This window comes from Lissotriton helveticus, assembly GCF_964261635.1.
Source record: "Lissotriton helveticus chromosome 1_1 unlocalized genomic scaffold, aLisHel1.1 SUPER_1_unloc_17, whole genome shotgun sequence".
NCBI classification, from domain to species: Eukaryota; Metazoa; Chordata; class Amphibia; order Caudata; family Salamandridae; genus Lissotriton; species Lissotriton helveticus.
This window is the reverse complement of record NW_027611656.1, coordinates 2,576,013-2,590,549: the sequence shown is the minus strand read 5'-3', so window position 1 is coordinate 2,590,549 and position 14,537 is coordinate 2,576,013. Positions and strand designations below refer to the sequence as shown.

Sequence of the window (14,537 nt, the reverse complement as noted above, 5' to 3'; positions counted from 1 at the left end):
GAAATCTTTTGATCTCTTCTTGCATTTGTTCCCCTGTGCTGCTTGCATAAATGAGGAATCTGTTTTCAACTCTGTTATATTAAAAACTTTATTGAGAGTCACGTAGATGCTCAGCCCGCCTTTTGCCTGCCTTCCTCTCCAATTTTTACAGTTGGGTTATAGAATTTTGAGTAACCCATGAGTGGTGTTTCTCCACAGCTCCAGGTCTCCTGGAGACGTCTTATATCAAATGATCTTAAGTGGGTTTCTGATTCAGGCTCTAATGCAATCTTGCCGGCTCCTGCGATGTTCCACGGTGTCAGAGTAATCTTACTGTGGGGCATACAGTAGGCGCTCTTGTTGATAAGTGGATGCTATGATCGCTTGTGAAAAGCTTCCATTAGCCCGTTGGTGTTTAAGTTACTTGGTGTTACTGTTACCCGTCCCTTTCCTCCCACACGCGTCTGAATTACAGTGCCTTAGACTAGTGTTCCTGACACACATTCTTGACACACTGGTGCACGGGCTGCAGACGCGGCCTTGTGACGCGCTTCGGGAATCCGGACGTGCCTGTGAGCTTGAGGCCTCCCCCACCCCCTGGTGTGCAGTGATTCCATATGTGGAAGCGGCGCGTCAGCAGGGATGATGGAGTGGATCGAAGCTTGAGGCTGGTGCGCGTCAGCGCCGTTAAAGGCTCGCGCGTCTTCCTGCTTCGCGCGCTTCGTGAAAGAGGGGAGAGCCGCCTGTATGCTTTCAGAATAATCCATCACTTGATCCATATCACACAGCAAACGTACTGAAAGAAACAACGGCTAGTCCGGACTCAAGAGTCGTCAACAAACCATCTTAAGTGTTGCTCATTCACATTGAGCCTCAAAAACATCACATAAAATCTGGATCACAGAGCATCATCTCGGCGAGAGCACAGAGCATACCAAGCTACGGAATCACAACCTCAGTGCACGTGACCTCTCTGCTACTGCACAGAACATCTCAGTCATTTTAGGTGGCTTTATAGCCTGTGCGAGCCATATCACGACTATTGTTCAGGGCTCCTCAACCGACGCAAAAGCGACTGAACAGTTAATCTCTGCAATGTCTGCAGCACCTCAATTAGTGCGAAGAACATCCGAGTGGAGCACTAATGAGCGCAGTCAGAGCAGAGAGGGTCTCAAATATTGCACCACATATTTCAAACACTGAACATAGCGTCGCTGCCGTTGCAAGAGCCTCTGAACCAAGCACTTGACCTCTTAATTAGCGCTCACATCTCAAGCAGTGCATAAAGCATCTGAGCCAGCACAAGGGGCCTCGTATTCAATACAACAACTCAACCACCGCACATTGCACCACAAGCAGTGCACATGGCATCACAAGGAGTGAACATAGAACCTCAAGCAGTGCACATAGCACCACAAGCAGTGCACATAGAACCTCAAGCAGTGCACATGGCATCACAAGCAGTGCACAAGGAACCACACACAGTGCTCATAGACCACAAGCAGTGCACATAGCACTACAAGCAGTGCACTTAGAACATCAAGCAGTGCACATAGCACCACAAGCAGTGCACATAGAACCTCAAGCAGTGCACATGGCATCACAAGCAGTGCACAAGGAACCACAAACAGTGCTCATAGAACCACAAGCAGTGCACATAGCACCACAAGCAGTGCACATAGAACCTCAAGCAGTGCACAAGGAACCACAAACAGTGCTCATAGAACCACAAGCAGTGCACATAGAACCTCAAGCAGTGCACATAGCACCTCAAGCAGTGCACATAGCACCACAAGCAGTGCACATAGAACCTCAAGCAGTGCACATGGCATCACCACAATTCCATTGAGCACTCTAACCTTTAAAAATAGCATCTGAACTATAACACAGGACATTTCACCATTGCACAATTCTAAATGCACGTTGCACTGATCACATGTGCACAAGGCTTCTCACCGTTGCATGGATCTTCCTGATCATCACACAGAGTAGTTAAAGCACAGTGCATCGTTTCTCAGCCAGTGCACAGAACATCTTGACAACTGCACATATCTGACATTTGCACAAGACTTCTCAACCATTGCACTGAGAATCTTAACCCTTGTATAGTGTGTTCTGATAATGGCACAGAGTATTTAAATCATTGCACATAGCGCGTCAGCCGTTGCACGTAACATTACAAGCAGTACACATAGCATAACCACCATTCATGGAGCACTCCAAACTTTACGTAGCATCTGAACTATTACACAGGACATTTGACCACTGCACATATGCAGTTGCACGTTGTACTGATCACCTCAACATGTGCACAGAGCTTCTTAATCATTGCACAGAGGGGTTCAACCATTGCACAGATCTTTCTGATCATCATATATCATATTTAAATCACTGCTCTTAGTTTCTCAGCCAGTGCACAGAGCATCTTCACAACTGCACAAATCTCTGGGTGGAGTCACATCTCACTAGACGCAACTTGTGATCAAGAACCTGGATGCACGTGTGATTCCAAATGATAAAGGGACCACGGAGAAAGACCCGTTCTCAGTCTTGGGAATGGTAGAATGACTCAGGTGCTTATCATTGTAGCCAACCATCAAGCCGAAATACTAATGTAGATAAAATAGGTACGTATAACTTAGTACATGAAGGAGCCTCCAATAGTCTTCAGTACAATTATCTGCAACAGGATAGTTGTTAATACCGAAACGGGACAGCTGCTTTCAGAACTTACGCTCGTGTCCCTTGACAATTTCTTCAAAACAAAAATATTTGGATAGATGGATGATACTAAAATAACGGGGAACCGCATTCAAGATATCTGCTCGCGTCCCTTAACGATGTCTTCGATACGAGAATGTCGTAAGACGAGCGTTAACATCAACCTGCGGGCGCCACAATCGACGTGTCTGTTGGCGTCCTGCAGCCGTTGGAAGAGGTGATTAGAACTGGCTAAGTGTGCCATGAAGTTGGCATTTCAGTACATCCATGAGAAGTGAGCTTTGAGTCATGTAGTGGTCTTCTTATACCACGTGCAGTTCACCCTCTCCAAAGCCTCAATAATCCCTGGGTGAAAAGGACGGCTGATTCTGATTGGGTGCCTGATAGTTTTCCAGAAACTTATGTTCTTGATTGTTCATGTTTGTCAGTAGTTGATTATACTTTAATTTGTGTGCTTTTAAAATGTGTTGCGGTGATTACGACCGCCTAATTCTCACCTGCTGACCTTCTTCGTCTGCTGGTCCCCGTTCCGCCACAGCTTGTGCCGGTTGTGCGGAGGGACAGGAAGCACCTGGCGCACCAGCAGCGTCATCAGAGCTGCCCGCCCCCTTCCCTACTTAAACCACCACACAGCGCGGACGCGCGCAGCGAGATTGGCAACCTTGCTGTGTGTTGCACTTGCGCTGATTACTGAGTGAGTTTGGGGATTTAACTCCTCGCTGGAAACACTTCTCTTGCTTGAAGGCCAATAGCTGTTTTACCTGCGTACTTTTTTTCTAATACTTTGTAGAGTTTTAAACATTGCATGCGGTGATTACGACCACGTTTATACTTTAGTTTGTGTGCTTTTAAAATGTGTTGCAGTGATTACGACCGCCTAATTCTCACCTGCTGACCTTCTTCATGTGCTGGTCCCCGTTCCGCCACGGCTTGTGCCGGTTGTGCGGAGGGACAGGAAGCACCTGGCGCACCAGCAGCGTCATCAGAGCTGCCCGCCCCCTTCCCTACTTAAACCACCACACAGAGCGGACGCGCGCAGCGGCACGCCGGCGGCGCGCCGAAGGCGTGCCAAAGGCAAGCCCGTCCGCGCCGGGACGCCGCCCGTCGCCCAAACCCGTGGTGGATTTTTTAAATTTGCGTGGCTCCTAAGTGGTCCGTGTATATTAACCATGATCTGCTATAATCAGCAGGAACTGCTCTCATTAAACCAGCATAATCTAGTAGATTCCCAGGTAGTCTGTCCCACTGCCACCCCTTTTAGGAATGATTCGGCCAGGATGGCTGTCTCCTCTCTATTGCGTAGGGGCTCGGAGAAATTTATGTCCGAAAGTTCGCAGGAACTAAGCAATATTAGTACGAAAACGGACCTTAATTTTCTCACTGCTCTCTATCTTAATACTAGATTCATCCCTAAACATGCCTTAGAGCTTTGGTGTCTACTGGACAATCAGAAACCTGACATCTGTTTCTTTACGGAAACGTGGCTCCATAGTCAGGCTTCCTCTGATATTGCTACGGCATTCCCCAGTGAATACCATCTGATTAGGCAAGATAGAGTTGGAAAACGAGAGGGAGGCATTGCAGTAGCCGCAAAAGGCCCCCATGGAGATTACCCGGCTTGATTCGCTCTCCAACGACACGCTCGAAATTTTGATAATTAACATAAAATACAACATTTCAGCGGTCGGCAAAGCATCCCTGGTATATACACCCCCGGGAGGTAAATCCGAATTCGCCAACAATTTGTTAGATATTTTAGCCTCCCATGTGCTGGCTGCAATGGATGGTGCACGGACATGATAAAATAGCATTCACCCTAATGTTCAGACTCGCTTGTACACCCAGTGCTTTACTTATAAGAGGATAAGTATGGATTTAGTGGGTCCTCTCCCAAAATCAAAAAGATGATATATCTATATACTGGTTATTGTCGATTATGCAACTCAATACCCAGAAGCATTTCCCCTACAAACACCAAGCACAAAAAAAACATCAGTGAAAAGTTACTAGAGTTGTTTTCGAGGGTAGGATTTCCAAGAGAGATTTTGACAGACCAGGGTACCCCCTTTGTTTCTCGTTTAATGAAACAAGTCTGTAAAACCTTGAAAATTACCCAAATAAAAACATCGGCTTATTACCCTCAGACAGATTGTATGTGCAAGCGATATAACACAACCTTCATGCTAACCATGGAGAAAATGCTAACCACGGAAGGGAAAGAATGGGACATGTTGTTGCCACTCGCCCTCTTTGTTATTTGAAGCCAGGTTCAGAGAAGCTTGGGTTGTTCTCCCTTTGAACTTCTTTACGGGAGATAGCCACAAACCTTGCTAGAAATGACAAGAGAAGCGTGGGAACAAGAGAAACAAGAAGAGACAGAACACCATCTAGAATACACCCAAAGCCTAAGAAACCGCATACAGAAATTGCGAGATTTTGCTCACAAAAACCTAGAAAAAGCTCAAAAAAGCCAGCAGATGTCTTACAATAAAGGAAAGAGGTGACAACAGTTACAGGTCCATGACTGGGTGCTCCTATTCCTACCTTCCTCTATACGCCAAAAACGGGCAGAATGGAAGGGACCATATGAAGGTGCTGAAAGGATAGGCCTCACTACTTACCGGTTACGCCGTTCCTCAACCAAAACCCAGATATACCACATAAATCTACTAAAGAAATGGTTGTGAACCCTCCCCAACGACACCCATTACGTTTTGTCTGACTCAAAACCCATTCCTTCAACATTGAATAAATTGCCCATAAACGAACATCTAACAGAGGAACAAAAAGTGTCTCTTCAGACCCTCTTAGAGTCCTTCTCCTCCATCTTTTCCGACCTCCTGGGAAAATCAACAATACTCGAGCATGCCATTGTTACCCCACCAAATAAAGTAATAAAACAAAACCCCTACAGAATACCAGACGTTAGGCGGGACGCAGTTCCTGACGAAATAGAAAGCATGTTACAACTAGGAGTCATAAAACCTTCCAGCAGTAACTGGTCTCCCCCATTGTCATAGTTCTGAAACCTGATGGTTCCATCCGTTTTTGAATAAAGGTCCGAGCAGTCAATACCATCTCGAAATTTCACTCATACCCGTCGATGAATCGAGAAATTAGGCTTAGCCCAATATATAACCACATTCGATCTTACAAAAGACTATTAGCAGGTACCACTTAAACAGGAAGACCAAGAAAAATCTCCTTTAGCACCTCTAATGGGCTATACGAGTTTACTGCACTGTGTTTTGGGTTACACAGAGCACCAGCGACGTTCCAAAGACTTATGAACAAAGTTTGCTCCCAACATCAAGAGTACTCCTTAGCCTTCATAGACGATATCATAATATTTAGCCCTAACTTGGAACTACATCTCGTCCATTGTGGGAAGATATTCCAAGCACTTAGGACTGCAGGGCTCCACGTGAACTCCAAAAAGACCAGGATAACCTTCACCAAAGTCAAATATTTGGGCTATTTATTGGGAGATAGGGTTATTGCTCTGCAACAATAGAAATTGAGAGCAGTCTTAGACACCACACCCCCTTCCCTACCAGCAAAAAAGGCATTAGATCCTTTTTGGGCTTACAAGGCTACTACCGCCGGTTTAAACCCAATTATTCTGAAATATCAGCACCACTAACCGACCTACTGAAGAAAGAGAAAAGGAACTAAGACTTGGTAAATCCTCCCCAAGCCACCAGAAAGGCATTCCACGAGCTCAAGTGAGCCATAACCTAAGGCGGAGAAACCAGCAGGGAAGACCGGAAAAACGGAGAACACCGAACAGCCTTCTGAGAGAGAGAACTGGAGCCTTGGGGAGGTCACAGCTTGTTGGCGAGCGGAACACCCGAACCTGGCGGAGGAAGGAAAGTCTAAAAAGAAGGAGACCAGACCTCACTGAAGGATGTGGAGTCGCCACGGACCCGGAGTGACGTGGCTCTTACCGGTGTGTGGGCGTCTACAGGCTTTTGAAAGGAGCTGAGTCAGAGAGGGACGGGAGGGGAGGCTGAGGGGTGAAAGGGACCCAGGGAAAAGGAAATAAGTAAGATGGAAAAAAAAGACAAGAGCAGAAATCATCGGCTACTCTTTTTCTTTTGGTTGCTCCAACCTCTACCCCCTTCCTTCACATTGATGCATAGCTATTATTTATCCCTCAAATCCTCCCTTGATTAAACCCTAAAGCAAAAACACTTACCTAGGTCTTTTCCTTCTGTCCGAGGGACGATGGTGGCCGAGGCTCACCTAAGGGACTGAAGTGGAAGACCCTGTGGGAAAGAAGAATACAAAAGAGACAATCAATCATTGTGATTTCCTGTAATACTAATAAAAAGTGTATACCAAGAAATTATTCAATGCAGTCTGCTCCTTCTTGACTGACTCTTCTACAACGGGGAGTTACATACTCTCCCTACAGGGAATGTGAGACAGACACACAGAGACCAACAGACACATGTGTGTCGCCTGTTCCCTGTGTCTCTACACTCCCCGTGTCTTTACACTCCCCGTAGACTTCTTCGCCGCCCACCCAGCCTTGCAAATGTCACTTGTTTGTCCCTCAGTCGTTCACAGTGTCATCATGGGGGAATGACTCCTTTGACAATGTCTCCAGCACTGCCAGTCTTTCTTGTGCCATGGTCTTGGGGTCCGGTCTCGTTGCTCGCTCTGTGCCACGCCTCCCGTAGACCTTATGCCATCTTTCTCGAGGAGGTTTGGTCTGTGGGCCCTCTGTGTCCTCCTGGATTGGATTCTCGATGCCCAGCACCTGGCAAGTGTCCTGCATGGATCTGAGCTGGAGGACTTTGCCCTGCCATATGAAAATCAGCCGGAAAGGGTGACCCAAAGAATATGGTATTCCTTGATTTCGAAGACGCGTGGTTGCCACTCGAAATACCCAACACTTTTGAAGGGTTATTAGAGCCAGGTCCTGGTACAAAGCTATGGAGTGGTCCTGATATCTTAGTGGTTGCTTGTGCCTGGCAGTACGTAGTGTACACTCTTTTAGTTTAAAGTCTGGAAAGTAAGCCAAAATATACGGTGGGGGCGCCCAGTATGCTCCTGAAGAGACCCTGCAGGTATTGTGTGATGTCTGGCCCTTCTTCTTTAGGTGGAACTCCCTTAACGTGGATGTTGTTTCGCCGAGACCGATCCTCCAGGTCTTCTGTGTGTGACTGGAGATCGATCTGTTGAACCTTGAGCCGGAGTATCTCTTGCTGTAGATGCTCCACCTCCTCTTCCCGGGCTTGCCCCTGATCTTCGATGGAGGCCACACTGTCCCCAACGGCATTAACGCCCCGCCTTATCGTAAGGAGGACGTTGATGCCGTTGGGGGACGTGTGGCCTCAATCGGTTATCTCCTTCATCTCCCCCGCTTTTTCCCTTTTCAGCGTCTGCAAGTCGCCTCATAATGCACCGAATAGCGACTCTAAAAAGGCGTGGGTAACTGGGGCTTCAGAGGTGTCTGCATCTTGGCTGATTTGTGTCATTGGGGAGAGCCTCCCTTCTCTGCTGCTGGTCATTGGGAGCTAGGTCAGCATCTTTTTTAGATTCTGATCCTTCTTGCTTCTCGCTGAGGACATGGCTGCTATATCTCTTACCACATCACTAGACCGTCCTGCCTTGTCGTGGGGGTCCCAGCCCCAGTGACTGGCTGTCACCAGGTTGTCCTCCCGCTGAGCTCCACTATGCTGTTGCTTGATGGTGAGGGCCATAGTTGTCACTCCCTTTCAGTCTCGTCCGGGCCTTGCTGCCTTCAACCGTCTGCTATTGCCCTGCTGGGCATCTGCTGCTTGTTCTCAATACTCTAAGCACTTTGCACCCAAACCTGCAGTGAATCCCCCTGTAGGCCAGCAGCCCTATCTGAGCCTGGAGCACTAGATGTCTTCTTGGACCACTGCGTCTAATTCCTGCACTATGTGCTTGCAGGCCATGGCCTCCGGTTTCCTCTGACTTGGCAGTCAGCTCCAGAGAGACTAATCCATGCCCGGGCCCCTCATCCATTGGCACCTTGTGATTCTTACAGCGTTACAGTTCATATCTAATTCCCCTTATTGGATATTGTCATTTTAGTGTCATTTTGTTTAATACATTTTACTTTATTTTTCTATTTTGGTTTGGGTTTTTTATTGTTTTGCATTTTGACTTTTACTTGTTTTGTTTCTGCATAAATGTTTTACATATTACCTTAAGTTAAGCCTGCCTGTTCGGTGCTTAGGTACCAGGGGGTTGATCCTCGGTTAATTGAATGGGTTTGAAAGTTCACTCTAACAACTATTGTGATTGTTCCTCATCTACCGCAAATAATAATTCAGTTTCTTACAGAAACTATCTGAAATTATCTGCAGAACAGGCAGTTGATAACCTACCAGGGTTGAAACACCCTGTGGACAAATTGGAATATGGGACGAGTATTGTGTGGCAATAGAACCTCTAAAAAAATTCAGCTTGTAGACGAACCAAGAATCACACTTGAATGTCACAACTTTTAAAAACAAGGTAGTCAGGAAAGTGTGGCGAATATATTGCAGCTCTTTGCATTTTGACAGCCCCAAGCAAATTTGAGAACAGAGTGCATGTATGTAGCAGAGACGAGTGTTCACCCAATGTGAGTGGTGAGATCCGCATTGCAGGTCTGCCTGAAGTTGTGATGCTGCTGACAGTAGCGTGTCTGCTAAAAGCAATGGCGTGGCTGGTGGAACTATAAAGCCAAGTAAGAGAAAGTTATCTTCAGACACCACAGTCTTCGTGACTGAGACCAGTAATACTGAAGACTCTGAGACTCACAGCAGTAATTTCTCCTTTCAGAGTGTTATTGCTGCAGAGGGAGTGAAGCCAAGAAGTAAGCACATTACTAAGGTACCAACAAAATTTAATATTGTTCATTTGTATTAACTGTTTCTCTTTTGAAGCATTTGGAAATGCATTTTCTAGTTTTGTTGCTTTTTGTTAAGTTTTTAGGTCTCGCAGAGAGACCTATTGCCGCCCATCCACAAAGCTGATTTTTACGATGAGGATTTTCAACAGTTCACGTGAATCACGTGACCACAAGCTCCTCGTGCACGAGCTTGCATTCGATCATCAAAGGCAGCCCAGTCTCTCTCACACAAGCTTCTCCCAGCAGGCCGTCCACCCCCCTTCCTCTCCATATGGTTGCTCGAGTTGCAGGCAGCCCACCCCCTCCCTCTCCAGCGCCTGCCTTCTGTGTCTCGCATTTGATCATCAGAGGCAGCCCAGCCCAGCAGGCAGCCCACCCCCTCCCTCCCCATATGGTGCGCTCTGCCTCAGGCCAGCATCTCTCCTCCCATAATTATTCACTGCAGGGCCTGCGTCTCGTCACCCTTCCTACCAGTCCCCACAAGCAGGCAGCAGCTTCAAAGGGATCTGCTTCCCCGCCCACTACTTCACACTTCACGGCCTGGCGGCCGTGACTCGCATTTCTCCTTCCCTCTCCCCACAGCAATGCCAAGAGCTTGTTGTGCTCTAGCCTTGATTCTATGAATATGAGCAGATAAAATCTGAATGCTTGTGCGTGTTGCTTTACCTTCGCTGCTTTTAATACACATTTCCGGTATTTAAGTGCGCTATTGAACCACTTATTTTTGGCCAAACGCTGTTGAAACAACCGTTGCCATTTGTATGCTCCCAGAAATCTTTTGATCTCTTCTTGCATTTGTTCCCCTGTGCTGCTTGCATAAATGAGGAATCTGTTTTCAACTCTGTTATATTAAAAACTTTATTGAGAGTCACGTAGATGCTCAGCCCGCCTTTTGCCTGCCTTCCTCTCCAATTTTTACAGTTGGGTTATAGAATTTTGAGTAACCCATGAGTGGTGTTTCTCCACAGCTCCAGGTCTCCTGGAGACGTCTTATATCAAATGATCTTAAGTGGGTTTCTGATTCAGGCTCTAATGCAATCTTGCCGGCTCCTGCGATGTTCCACGGTGTCAGAGTAATCTTACTGTGGGGCATACAGTAGGCGCTCTTGTTGATAAGTGGATGCTATGATCGCTTGTGAAAAGCTTCCATTAGCCCGTTGGTGTTTAAGTTACTTGGTGTTACTGTTACCCGTCCCTTTCCTCCCACACGCGTCTGAATTACAGTGCCTTAGACTAGTGTTCCTGACACACATTCTTGACACACTGGTGCACGGGCTGCAGACGCGGCCTTGTGACGCGCTTCGGGAATCCGGACGTGCCTGTGAGCTTGAGGCCTCCCCCACCCCCTGGTGTGCAGTGATTCCATATGTGGAAGCGGCGCGTCAGCAGGGATGATGGAGTGGATCGAAGCTTGAGGCTGGTGCGCGTCAGCGCCGTTAAAGGCTCGCGCGTCTTCCTGCTTCGCGCGCTTCGTGAAAGAGGGGAGAGCCGCCTGTATGCTTTCAGAATAATCCATCACTTGATCCATATCACACAGCAAACGTACTGAAAGAAACAACGGCTAGTCCGGACTCAAGAGTCGTCAACAAACCATCTTAAGTGTTGCTCATTCACATTGAGCCTCAAAAACATCACATAAAATCTGGATCACAGAGCATCATCTCGGCGAGAGCACAGAGCATACCAAGCTACGGAATCACAACCTCAGTGCACGTGACCTCTCTGCTACTGCACAGAACATCTCAGTCATTTTAGGTGGCTTTATAGCCTGTGCGAGCCATATCACGACTATTGTTCAGGGCTCCTCAACCGACGCAAAAGCGACTGAACAGTTAATCTCTGCAATGTCTGCAGCACCTCAATTAGTGCGAAGAACATCCGAGTGGAGCACTAATGAGCGCAGTCAGAGCAGAGAGGGTCTCAAATATTGCACCACATATTTCAAACACTGAACATAGCGTCGCTGCCGTTGCAAGAGCCTCTGAACCAAGCACTTGACCTCTTAATTAGCGCTCACATCTCAAGCAGTGCATAAAGCATCTGAGCCAGCACAAGGGGCCTCGTATTCAATACAACAACTCAACCACCGCACATTGCACCACAAGCAGTGCACATGGCATCACAAGGAGTGAACATAGAACCTCAAGCAGTGCACATAGCACCACAAGCAGTGCACATAGAACCTCAAGCAGTGCACATGGCATCACAAGCAGTGCACAAGGAACCACACACAGTGCTCATAGACCACAAGCAGTGCACATAGCACTACAAGCAGTGCACTTAGAACATCAAGCAGTGCACATAGCACCACAAGCAGTGCACATAGAACCTCAAGCAGTGCACATGGCATCACAAGCAGTGCACAAGGAACCACAAACAGTGCTCATAGAACCACAAGCAGTGCACATAGCACCACAAGCAGTGCACATAGAACCTCAAGCAGTGCACAAGGAACCACAAACAGTGCTCATAGAACCACAAGCAGTGCACATAGAACCTCAAGCAGTGCACATAGCACCTCAAGCAGTGCACATAGCACCACAAGCAGTGCACATAGAACCTCAAGCAGTGCACATGGCATCACCACAATTCCATTGAGCACTCTAACCTTTAAAAATAGCATCTGAACTATAACACAGGACATTTCACCATTGCACAATTCTAAATGCACGTTGCACTGATCACATGTGCACAAGGCTTCTCACCGTTGCATGGATCTTCCTGATCATCACACAGAGTAGTTAAAGCACAGTGCATCGTTTCTCAGCCAGTGCACAGAACATCTTGACAACTGCACATATCTGACATTTGCACAAGACTTCTCAACCATTGCACTGAGAATCTTAACCCTTGTATAGTGTGTTCTGATAATGGCACAGAGTATTTAAATCATTGCACATAGCGCGTCAGCCGTTGCACGTAACATTACAAGCAGTACACATAGCATAACCACCATTCATGGAGCACTCCAAACTTTACGTAGCATCTGAACTATTACACAGGACATTTGACCACTGCACATATGCAGTTGCACGTTGTACTGATCACCTCAACATGTGCACAGAGCTTCTTAATCATTGCACAGAGGGGTTCAACCATTGCACAGATCTTTCTGATCATCATATATCATATTTAAATCACTGCTCTTAGTTTCTCAGCCAGTGCACAGAGCATCTTCACAACTGCACAAATCTCTGGGTGGAGTCACATCTCACTAGACGCAACTTGTGATCAAGAACCTGGATGCACGTGTGATTCCAAATGATAAAGGGACCACGGAGAAAGACCCGTTCTCAGTCTTGGGAATGGTAGAATGACTCAGGTGCTTATCATTGTAGCCAACCATCAAGCCGAAATACTAATGTAGATAAAATAGGTACGTATAACTTAGTACATGAAGGAGCCTCCAATAGTCTTCAGTACAATTATCTGCAACAGGATAGTTGTTAATACCGAAACGGGACAGCTGCTTTCAGAACTTACGCTCGTGTCCCTTGACAATTTCTTCAAAACAAAAATATTTGGATAGATGGATGATACTAAAATAACGGGGAACCGCATTCAAGATATCTGCTCGCGTCCCTTAACGATGTCTTCGATACGAGAATGTCGTAAGACGAGCGTTAACATCAACCTGCGGGCGCCACAATCGACGTGTCTGTTGGCGTCCTGCAGCCGTTGGAAGAGGTGATTAGAACTGGCTAAGTGTGCCATGAAGTTGGCATTTCAGTACATCCATGAGAAGTGAGCTTTGAGTCATGTAGTGGTCTTCTTATACCACGTGCAGTTCACCCTCTCCAAAGCCTCAATAATCCCTGGGTGAAAAGGACGGCTGATTCTGATTGGGTGCCTGATAGTTTTCCAGAAACTTATGTTCTTGATTGTTCATGTTTGTCAGTAGTTGATTATACTTTAATTTGTGTGCTTTTAAAATGTGTTGCGGTGATTACGACCGCCTAATTCTCACCTGCTGACCTTCTTCGTCTGCTGGTCCCCGTTCCGCCACAGCTTGTGCCGGTTGTGCGGAGGGACAGGAAGCACCTGGCGCACCAGCAGCGTCATCAGAGCTGCCCGCCCCCTTCCCTACTTAAACCACCACACAGCGCGGACGCGCGCAGCGAGATTGGCAACCTTGCTGTGTGTTGCACTTGCGCTGATTACTGAGTGAGTTTGGGGATTTAACTCCTCGCTGGAAACACTTCTCTTGCTTGAAGGCCAATAGCTGTTTTACCTGCGTACTTTTTTTCTAATACTTTGTAGAGTTTTAAACATTGCATGCGGTGATTACGACCACGTTTATACTTTAGTTTGTGTGCTTTTAAAATGTGTTGCAGTGATTACGACCGCCTAATTCTCACCTGCTGACCTTCTTCATGTGCTGGTCCCCGTTCCGCCACGGCTTGTGCCGGTTGTGCGGAGGGACAGGAAGCACCTGGCGCACCAGCAGCGTCATCAGAGCTGCCCGCCCCCTTCCCTACTTAAACCACCACACAGAGCGGACGCGCGCAGCGGCACGCCGGCGGCGCGCCGAAGGCGTGCCAAAGGCAAGCCCGTCCGCGCCGGGACGCCGCCCGTCGCCCAAACCCGTGGTGGATTTTTTAAATTTGCGTGGCTCCTAAGTGGTCCGTGTATATTAACCATGATCTGCTATAATCAGCAGGAACTGCTCTCATTAAACCAGCATAATCTAGTAGATTCCCAGGTAGTCTGTCCCACTGCCACCCCTTTTAGGAATGATTCGGCCAGGATGGCTGTCTCCTCTCTATTGCGTAGGGGCTCGGAGAAATTTATGTCCGAAAGTTCGCAGGAACTAAGCAATATTAGTACGAAAACGGACCTTAATTTTCTCACTGCTCTCTATCTTAATACTAGATTCATCCCTAAACATGCCTTAGAGCTTTGGTGTCTACTGGACAATCAGAAACCTGACATCTGTTTCTTTACGGAAACGTGGCTCCATAGT

At 47.2% G+C, this 14,537-nt stretch overlaps 1 protein-coding gene across 3 annotated transcripts in view; it reads left to right on the top strand.

Annotated features, from left to right (window-relative positions):
- The first annotated feature begins 9,500 nt into the window (after nt 1-9,500).
- LOC144805647 (uncharacterized) overlaps nt 9,501-14,537 on the top strand; it is a 435,707-nt gene continuing 430,670 nt past the window's right edge. For 2 of the 3 annotated variants that reach the window (XR_013605560.1, XR_013605559.1), the window contains exon 1: nt 9,501-9,555. The gene's annotated coding sequence lies outside the window, so the exon portion shown is untranslated. The remainder of the gene's footprint in view (nt 9,556-14,537) is intronic. The other variant, XM_078672166.1, reaches the window with a different exon arrangement.